The sequence below is a fragment of the Phalacrocorax aristotelis genome, chromosome 1 (genome assembly GCF_949628215.1).
Source record: "Phalacrocorax aristotelis chromosome 1, bGulAri2.1, whole genome shotgun sequence".
Taxonomy (NCBI): Eukaryota; Metazoa; Chordata; class Aves; order Suliformes; family Phalacrocoracidae; genus Phalacrocorax; species Phalacrocorax aristotelis.
The window spans coordinates 168,508,146-168,518,353 of record NC_134276.1 but is presented as its reverse complement, the minus strand read 5'-3'; positions in this window follow the sequence as shown (position 1 = coordinate 168,518,353).

Here is a 10,208-nt window from a genome sequence, read left to right as displayed (position 1 = left end):
GCCGTGGCAGCTGCAAGCTCAGCATAGCCCCTGTTCAGACCTCTCTGCTCACCCCTAAAAAGGGGCAGTGATTTTCCTTTCTCCTTGAAAAAAATGCTTTGAATTTTTCAAATGGGGAAGATTTGCAACTTCTAAGAGCAAGTGGGAAGATGTGGAGTGTGTGTGCTCCAGAGGTGTGGGGACTGAGTGTTGTGTGTTCATCCGTTTGCATTGCCATCACAAGGAGTACATTCCAGTCCCTATTTTTCTGTCTGTGCTGGTTTTGTCTGGGATAGAGTTAATTTTCTTCATAGTAGCTAGTATGGGGCTACGTTTTGCATTTGTGTTGAAAACAGTGTTGATAACACAGGGATGTTTTAGTTACTACTGAGCAGCGCTTACACAAAGCCAAGTCCTTTTCTGCCTCTCACCCCACCCCACCAGCGAGTAGGCTGTGGCTGCACAAGAAGCTGGGAGGGGGCACAGCTGGGACGGCTGACCGAAGGAATATCCCATACCATATGACATCATGCTTAGCATATAAAGCTGGGGAAGAAGGAAAGGGGGGGACATTCAGAGTGATGGCATTTGTCTTCCCAAATAGCCATTATGCAAGATGGAGCCCTGCTTTCCTGGAGATGGCCGAACACCTGCCTGCCGATGGGAAGTAGTGAATGAATTCCTTGGTTTGATTTGGTTGCGTCTGTGGCTTTTGCTTTGTCTATCAAACTGTCTTTATCTCAACTCACAAGTTTTCTCACTTTTACTCTTCCGATTCTCTCTCCCATCCCAGGAAGAAGTGAGTGAGTGGCTGTGTGGGACTTAGTTGCCAACTGTGGTTAAACCACAACAGTCCTTTTTGGTGTCCAATGTGAGGCTCAAAGTGTTTGAAATAACAGCAGATTTGATTGGAATGTGCTAGATCAAATTTATAGCTGTTATTGCTGTTCAGCTATTAATCGGCAGGCTCGTGTGCTTGCCATGGGGCTTTCTTGCCTTCCTGTATATTAGAGTCTAGTATTCATTAGTGGCTGCTTTTTGCTTTCGCTGCTTGCTCTAGTGCTCTACTGCTGGTCATCATCCTCTGCTGTGCCTGGGAACATTTTGATAACAGAAATGCTGATGTGCCTGGGCTGGCAGATGGCCAGGGCATCGCTGCTGTTTCTGTGCTGCTGTAACTGGACAGGCTGGAACTCCAGAGTGAACTTGTCAATGGGACTGTGACCTGTGGATGAGTCCACGTGGGATCAGGACACTCCAGAGCATCTGCGTCCATGGATGAACCCACACCAGAGCAGGTACGTCTCGAAGTGTCTGTGACCATGATTATGTCTGTGCCACAGCAAGTACACCACTGAAGGGATCGTGGCCCAAGGATAAGTCCACACTGGAGAAGGTATACATTGAAGCATCTGTGGCTGTGGATAAGTCCATGCTGCAGCAGGTGTACCTTGAAGCATCAGATGCCTATGCAAGATGTCATGCTGGAGCACATCAAAGCATGTGGCCATGGGTAAGACCATGCAGAGCAGATAGATACACCCCTGGAGGGACTGCAAGGTACAGCACCAGTACATGTTGGAGACTGACCTACTGGAAAGCGGCTCTGTTCAGAAGGACCTGGGAGTGCTGGTGGACAACAAGCTGACCATGAGCCAGCAATATGCCCTTGCGGCCAAGAGGGCCAAAAATATCTTGGGCTGCATTAAAAGTAGTGTGGCCAGCAGGTTGAGGGAGGTTATCCTACCCCTCTACTCTGCCCTCGTGAGACCACATTTGGAGTACTGTGTCCAGTTTTGGGTCCCCCACTTCAAGAAAGTCAGGGAACTGTAAGTGCAGCGGAGAGCTACCAAGATGATTGGGGACTGGAGCATCTCCCTTATGAGGAAAGCCAGAGAAACTTGGGTTTGTTTAGCCTGGAGAAAAGAAGACTGAGGGGGGATCTCATCAATACTTATAAATATCTAAAGGGTGGGCGTCAGGACGATGAGACTGTACTCTTTTCAGTGGTGCCCAATGATAGGACAAGGGGCAATGGGCACAAGTTGGAACACAGGAAGTTCCACCTCAATATGAGGAAAAACTTCTTTACTGTGAGGGTGACAGAGCAGTGGCACAGGCTGCCCAGGGAGGTTGTGGATTCCCCTTCCCATGAGACAGTCAAAACCCACCTGGATGCATTCCTGTGCCCCCTGCTCTAGGTGTCCCTGCTCAAGCAGGGGGGTTGGACAGGATGATCTCCAGAGGTTCCTTCCAACCCCTACCATTCTGTGATTCTGTGTTTCTGTGACTGCAGCCATGGAGGAGGCCATGTTGGAACAGGTTTACTTCTGAAGGGACTCTGACTCTGGGTAAGGGCACGCTGGAACAGGTGCACCTCAATGCAACTGTGGCTGTGGATAAGCCCGTGCTGCAGCAGGTGTACCCCTGGAGAGACTGTGACTCATAGATAAGGCTTGCTCGCGTGAATGGCTTTTGCTTTGTCTATCAAACTGCCTTTATCTGAACCCACGAGTTTTCTCACTTTTACTCTTCCGATTCTCTCTCCCATCCCACCAGTGGGGAGGGAGTGAGTGAGTGAGTGGCTGTGTGGTGCTTAGTTGCTGGCTAAGGTTAAACCCTAAAATACCTCTCCAGTTGATGCTAAACTAGTTTTAGGAACCCATAGCCTAGAGAAGATGAGCTCCAGGCTACTAGGAATCAAGTAGGGGACAATAAGGGGGAAATCAAGCAGCAGTGCTATGTATCCAGGATGTGAGAAGGGGAAAGGGAAGGCTTCTCTGAGCCTCTGCCTGGGGACCCAGCGGGTCTGGTTGCCAGCTCTGGCAACTGTTTGAGCTAAGTGTGTTTTGTCTTGGTGTTTTTACAGGTATGGAAGAAATAGAATTCCTGGCAGAGAGCAAGTACATTATTTGTGGATAGAGTAGAAGGGGGACAACACAGAACCTGCAGAACATTATTTAAAAATAATTTTAGTGAACAGCTGCACTCACAGGCTGCAGAAGAGAAAGAAAAAGCTCATGGGTCTCAGGGCAGAGACAGTATTTAACCTGCAGAATCACCACAGCTCAAATGCAGAGGGAAGTGTGGCTCTTTGCATCACATCCCAGCTAAGCACCTTGGTTGTCCCTCCCAGCCCTTACCCACCTCATGCTGCTGGGGACAGACATGAAGACAAGCCCTGCTCGTGCTCCTGTTGTGGGGCAGGGAGCATTACGTGGCTGCCACTGGTGGTATCAGCACATACCTGCTGAGCTGTGCTGAATCAGAAGCAAAGATCCTTTAACATGAGAAGGAGCTATATAGGTCAGAATCAAACCCAGCCAGCCATGCTAAATCTCTCTGAACATGGGGAGAAAATACTTATGTGCAGAAGGGCAAGCCTGACCCTGGAGCTAAATTGCAGGGGGGACCTGAGCTCTTCTCTGCAGCCAGGCTGGGGCAGGATGCTGCAGAGCTAGGCTATGGCACTTTGCAGGGAGAAAACTTGCATGCTTTTCTAAAACAGAGCAACTTTCCTGCCTGGCTGGTGTCCTCAGGGCATAACCCATGGCAGTCTCCACATGTCGAGGCTGGTAAACAGATGCTGGGGGGGCTGGATGACTGCCCCTGCTTGCAGACCCTCCCCGCTGCCGCCGTTAGGTCTGTCCTGGCACATGGCAGCGCTTCCTCGCCCTGGGTAGGAGTGCCAGCGAGGCACCCTGACCTGCCCTGGCTCAGGCTGGGCTGGGATCACTGTCCAAGACCTTTTCCTCAGTTAGCAAGAGGTGCCAAGATCCACCCCCAAATCAGTGAAGGAAATAGATCTCGCCAGGGCAGTTACAACCAGGAACAGGTTAAAGGTAGGGGAAGCACCAAAGAAACCACCCAACATGGCTCTTCAGGTTTTTTTCTCACTGGTGTGCCTCACCTTAAGCAACTTTCTCCTAGCATGACTTCACCCTGCGCTTCCTCGCTGCTGGCAAACAGCAACATGCTGGAAAAGCTAAAAGCCTGTCTCTGGCATATGCCTCGTGTCAGAGGGACAGCCAGGAACAAGTGGAGATGATGCGGTTAGACAGCCCGCATCCCCACACTCCTGGCCATCACGTGCACGTGTGCGTGTGTGTGTGTGTGTGTGTGTGCACGCGAGCAGGATTTCCATTGCACCAGCATGCATGTGCAAAGGGACAGTGGACAGCGCTGTAATTTATAGTCTGGGGCCGTTCGCCTCAACGCAGCAATTGTTCTGGCAGCACAGGACAACCATGGCAGCGCTGGCAGGAGGGGAATACGTCTCACAGCACCCCAAATCCTGCAGGTCACTTTGGCACAGAGTGTGTTGGGTGCAAGGCTGGTACACCGCTGAAGCCAGGGCGGGGGGGATGGCAAGGTGGCGGGGGGCCCCAGCATGGTGCGAAGGTGAATGCCAAGCCGTCGTGAGAGAGGGAGCGAGTGGTGCATGGCGCGCAAAACAAGATCTGTTCAATTCCATCAGTCAGCACTCTCTTCCAGAAGATGACCTATTGAACATTTCCAGGAATAGCTGTGCCAAGCCTGTCAACTGTTTCTTGGAAATACACTCAAGAAAAATGGCTTCCTTCCAATAAGGATCTGCAGAAAGCCTGGACTGGATCAAGGCTTCAGTCAGACACTGAGATGGATGATGCCATTGCAGTGGCTCTTTCAGGAGCGGGGCCTGTAGGGGGCCAGGGCGGGGGCTGTGTTTTCTCCCCCTTCTCCTCCTCCCTTCACATCAGATGGGAATGACGGGGAGGGAAGGGATGATTTTTTTTGTGTGGATCGACTCAGCTCACTGGTATGCTTATCCTTACTTGCAGTCTCCAGCAGTAAGCAGATAGGAAAACCTTCAGTGCTGTATGCGACTGGGCTGTCAGCCCGGCACACAACCTACCTGGGCTATTCTATAGGTAATCACTAGCGTCAGCTGCCAAGACCAGCACAGGCCCCCACAATCAAAACTTGCTCCCAGCGTGGTATTCTTGGTATTCCCTTATCGCTTTACTGCTGGAATTAACACAATAACCTGAAGTTATTGCTGTGGTGCCGAGGTTTCGCTCCTTGCACCCAGAGTTGCGTGGGTGGTAGGGCGGGGAGCAGGGTTGAGTCATGCCCTGGGAAGGTCCTGTCGCAGTAGCCCTGTGCCAGATGGAGGGTCCCACCAGCTCCAATTGACCAGCAAGGCGAGGGGGTGCAAGCGGCAGGTCATGGTGGGGTACTTGCTGGGGTCTGTCTGCACAGCATGCAGCATGACCTACACCCCTACCGTTGCTAAACCCACCTCTCTTTTGCCAGCTGGAACCAGGGAAGTACAAACCAGGGTCACACACAGACCAGAGCTGAAATTTAAGGTAGTTGTCTTGTATTTACCTGTCACAACACAATACCACTGCAGCAGATGTCTTTGGCAAAGCGGGGGTCTGAGTCCCTCTTCATGTCTCACTCTTCCCTTTCCACCATTGTCCTGGGTGAACAAAACCCCATGGGAACAAACATTTCCCCACTTCTGGGTGAAACCAGGCAGACGCTGCTCTGCTGTGTGAGAAAGATTGTAGAGGTGCCTTTTGGAGTTGCTCTGGATCAACTCCAGATCTGGCTTTGCATTGGGTCCTTCCTGACGGGTTACAAATAAACCAAAGTAATGAGAGCTGGCATGGCTTGGCAGGCTGTTAATAGGATATAGAGTCTTTCATTTCTGGGTCATTAATTCAAACCAGCACAGATCAGTAGTGGCCACATTTTGTTTCAGTCTAATAGCTGTATAATAACCTCTCTGAGCAGAATTAGGGAGTCCATCACTACAATTTGTATTAATTATAATAACTTTTCTTGGCTGTCTCAGCAAAGAAACCCAGGACTGATTATGCCCCGAAGTGGGGGCTCCCTGGAGAAGCAGGGGCAGGTGGCAGCTCTCTCTGTAGCAGACTGGTGCAGCTCCTGGGGCCGTTCCTCGGTCACTGTTTACAAGGCGAAGCTCCCCAGTGTGCAGGGAGACCACCTGGGCGGTAAGCATCTCTGCAGCTATTAAAAACTGGGCTCCAGATGTAGCCTCCAGCTTAGAAAGTCCCCACAGCCCCTGCTTGACTGTTGGAAGTGTAGGATCACTTCATATTTTCTTGCTTTCTTATATTCTTTCCAAAGCATCTGTTACTGGCGACTCTCCGACTCAGGACACCGGGCTGGCCGGGTCTGTGTTTGACCTAACAGGGATCTTTTTTTCTTTCTTCCTTTTTTTTTCCCCCCACATTCTTATGTTCTGAAAGCCTCGAAGGGGACATTAATGGTATGCAGTGCACTTGTCTAGGACTTATGCACAATTTTACCCCTAAATTCACACAAGCACTTGTATATGTTCACGCATATCCAGTATTTGTCTGCATTATTGTAATTGCCCAGTAATTAAAAAACCCTTTGAATGATTTATAATTCCTTTGTGAGGAAGGAGAGCTATCCTGCTTTTTTTCTCTCTTTCTGTATCAAATCCAGTTAGCTGGCCACCATCTCATTTCAAAAATTAACTAAAATAAGCTTTCTGTTTTCCTGGGAGGAATATTTTTATGTTTCTTTCTGGGTGTGGTCAGAATTTTTGGCAGCACTTTGCTGAACCAAAGTGTGTGTCTGACTAATGCAGCAAGCAGGCTAGTACACCATGCCATTTGCAGAGATTATTCATTTCATACCATCAGATCGCATCACTTGTAATTTTTTTGTAGCTATTCCAAAGAGCCCTGGAGCTTGATGCTAAGTCCACTTTACATGTAGATGCTTTCAGCACAAGGCAGAGGGGATGGGAGGGGACGGAGGAATGCTATGAAGCTCATGTGTAAAATGGGATTGTGGAAAAGGCCACCACCTGAGTGTCAGGGGTCTATAAAGGAAATTATCTATGAGGACAGCTTTTCATCAGTGGGTTGTCTGCAACAGGGCCATTTGTCACAGCTGACAGTTTTTACTTCATTGCTTCAGTAGCTAAGCCACTCTGACTCGGGGTTTTTAAAAATATTACTATTATTAGATTTATTGTTCTTTTAAAAGAGGGGCTGAGGTCCTTTCTTTACTAAATGAACCAACACAACTGTGAGTATCTCCTGGCTGATTTGCCGGTGTCCTTCTGGGTGACTAACTCACCCACACGGCATCTGCTAGCAAGGGTTGCATTTAGTACTTGTTCTTCTAGTTTTCCTGGTAAAGAGGCTTCGTTGTGGGTATCAGTTTGCACCATTATATCTGATTTGTCTCCATGTGTTGCCCCCACCCCTTGTTCTTGCATTGTACAGTTGCTGGCTATCCATTGTAGACCCAGCCTTGAACTTTAACACCTGCAAGTGAGAATCAGAGAACTGAAATGTCATGGAATAGCAGGAGTTAGACCCTGGGGACCCTCTTTTGAACACAGGGAGACTTCACGACTTCATGTTCCCCATAGGGCTCCATTCTTATTGTATTAGGAATGAAATGGTGTTAATGAATAGCCTTGCAGCAAAGGGGACTGTAGTTTTGAAGGCCAGCTTTCCGAGATGGACAGAGACACTTAGAAGCACTTTTAGTTGCTATGTGCCAGCAGTTTAAGCTGGACACAGAATAAAGCAGATTGCTTGCAAACACTTAAAGCACTGAGTGCTCGAGGTGCCACTGGAGTAGCAACTGCACATATTATTTGGATAATACAGAGGTCTATGTGTAGCACTACTAATTGGGATCAATTTTGGAAGAGCATAACCAGGAACTTAGAGGAGTTTGTAAAATGGTGGTAGTAAATAAAGTAAGCAATTGAAAACCTAAGTGCCTATCAAAGCATGAATGCTGCAAGGTGTATAGATAGATCTCAGCTCTATTAAGACAATCATCAATATGCCTGTGCCAGTGACAAAGGGAAATAAGCCCTTCGATGGACAAAAACAATAAAGGGGTTTGCAAAGCTTTTGCAACTTATTGTGTAGGCTGGCATTCATGTGCCACAGTAGTGATACAAAATTAAGCTATTATAGGAACATTCCCTGAACAGTAACAGCATAATTCTCTTGAAAAGCATGATCAAAGTAGAATACCAGTAGTTTAACCCATGAGTATGTGAAGAGGCTTGTACTCATTTTGGAGAAGATTATGCTGATTAAAACTGCCCACAATCCCTTTCAATTCCAGCAAAAGGAGCTGTGGATAGCTGTTGGGTGCACGTGGTGTGCTGAGTCATGTCGAGCAGGAGCGCTGGTACCTAAAGGCTTAGGTTGCGGAGAGTCCTGGAGCATGGGCCTCACCTTGGGGTATCCCCACTCCGTGTCTCTCTGCAGTTCTTCAGGGCATGTGTGATGGAGGAGGCTGTGTCTGGCCCCAGCATAGGTCCAAGCTGGGCAGAATGGCATCCCTGCATTGGGCATGTGTGAAGGGTCTCTGACTGGGGCAGTGTGAGGCAGAAGGTAGCTGTGACAGTCGCACACATAGATCATGGGATGTGACCGCTTAGATATAGCTGGAGCAAGGCTGAGGCTGGACTGATGAAAATCAGCACTGGTGGCTGCCTGCTGCTGTACTTCTTTCAGGAGCCTTTTCCTAAGGGTACAGGAAGATCCGCCCTCCAGGACTCTCCAGGTTTTGGTCTGGCTTAGATTTAAGCTGATGAGACTGTAAGTGGAAAAAGGCTTGCAACAACCTTTGGGCTAATTTCTGAAGCAACCAGCAAGAAAGCTAATTGTACTGACTTTGGTGACGGCATTGGTAATTTGATCACTTATTCTCTGGGAACTGCACTGACATCAGCAACTCATGTCCCATGGGTGATGAAACAGCCATCCTGGGAGACAAACTTTTGGTCACCACCAACGAATCCTGGGTTTCAGTCCTCAATCTCTGGTGATATTACATTGCCAAATCCTTATGGGTGCCATGGGATTGCTCTGTGCACAGTCTAAATGATGTGTAGGCATATCTAGCTAGGTCAAGAGAGGCAACCCACAAAGTGTAACATCCTTGTCCCAAGCCTTTCTCTTGACCGTACAACACATTACCCTTAGTATATTGATCAATCCCCATTTAGGAAAGATGTAATATGGATGTCTTCCCTGTTTCCTGCCAGCTTTTGTGCAAAACAGTTATTGTGTATCTCTCACTAGATGGTGCATTGTAAGGGGGGGTAGGAGTGCTCAATGAGCTCTAAGGCACTTTGAGATCCTTAACTGATCTCTACTTCAGAAATGGACCATATAATTATTATTTGAGCACAGATATGAAAATTGTTTCCTTGTACAAGTCTGCTGGGGTAGCCAGCTTGATTTTTCCCATCATTTAAAGGAGGAGACTAATTCTTTTATTCTGCCTACACCCCTGACTGGAATTCAAACCTTTATCAGGCTCTTCCCTGCCGAAAACCACAAATGCCAGATTGCAAATTCTTTACAAATGAAAGCAAGCTTTTTATATCATTTTATATCTAGCAGTAAGCTCATTTGTAGACTGATTTCCTAAAGTAATTTCATTTGTGTAACTGTGTTGTCCCTGTCTGCGTGTCAGCCCCTTCATAGATATGGCCAAGTTGACTAGATTCCTCCATATTTGACAGTGAGGTTGAAATCACAAAGATCCTGCAAGTCTTGTGACAACAGGCAGCTGTGGAGAAGGAGACCCAAAGTCATGGCCTTTCTGAGAGGAAAGCTTCTACACAGTGGAGCAATTATTTGATCTAGCCTGCATAGCTCTATACAGTACATGCTGCCTTCTGTCCAGGTCAGAGGTGAGGGACACCAAAAGGAGTTGATACAGATAGGTGATAAGGGTGTGAGGGTAGCGAGGAAACTAGAAGATGTTGGAGGAATTGAAAGTCTTGTAGCAGGATGTGGTCACTGGAGCTTGAAGATGGGAACTAGATTTGCTGTGGTGGGAGGGGACAAAGGTGGGGAAGGAAGGGATGGAGAATGCAAATCCCCAAGGAACCGGCATGTCCTCCACTCTCCTGCACCTGGAAAAATGGCTGCCTTTAACACCCTTTATGCTAATCTTCCACTCCTCATCTCCTCCCCACCAAGCAGCAACTGCCCATAGGCCCTGCTTTTGAGTCAGAGGGCTACCTACGCACCTCCTGTTCACACTGTTTGCTATTTTCCAGACACCTTTGCCTAGCTATGTTTGACAGCAAATCATCTGTACTCCCTATCCATGGATATAATTTTTTACCCTTCTTCATGCAGACTGTGATGTTCATTAAGTCCTCTAGGTCCACATGCCTGAAAGAGGTCCTC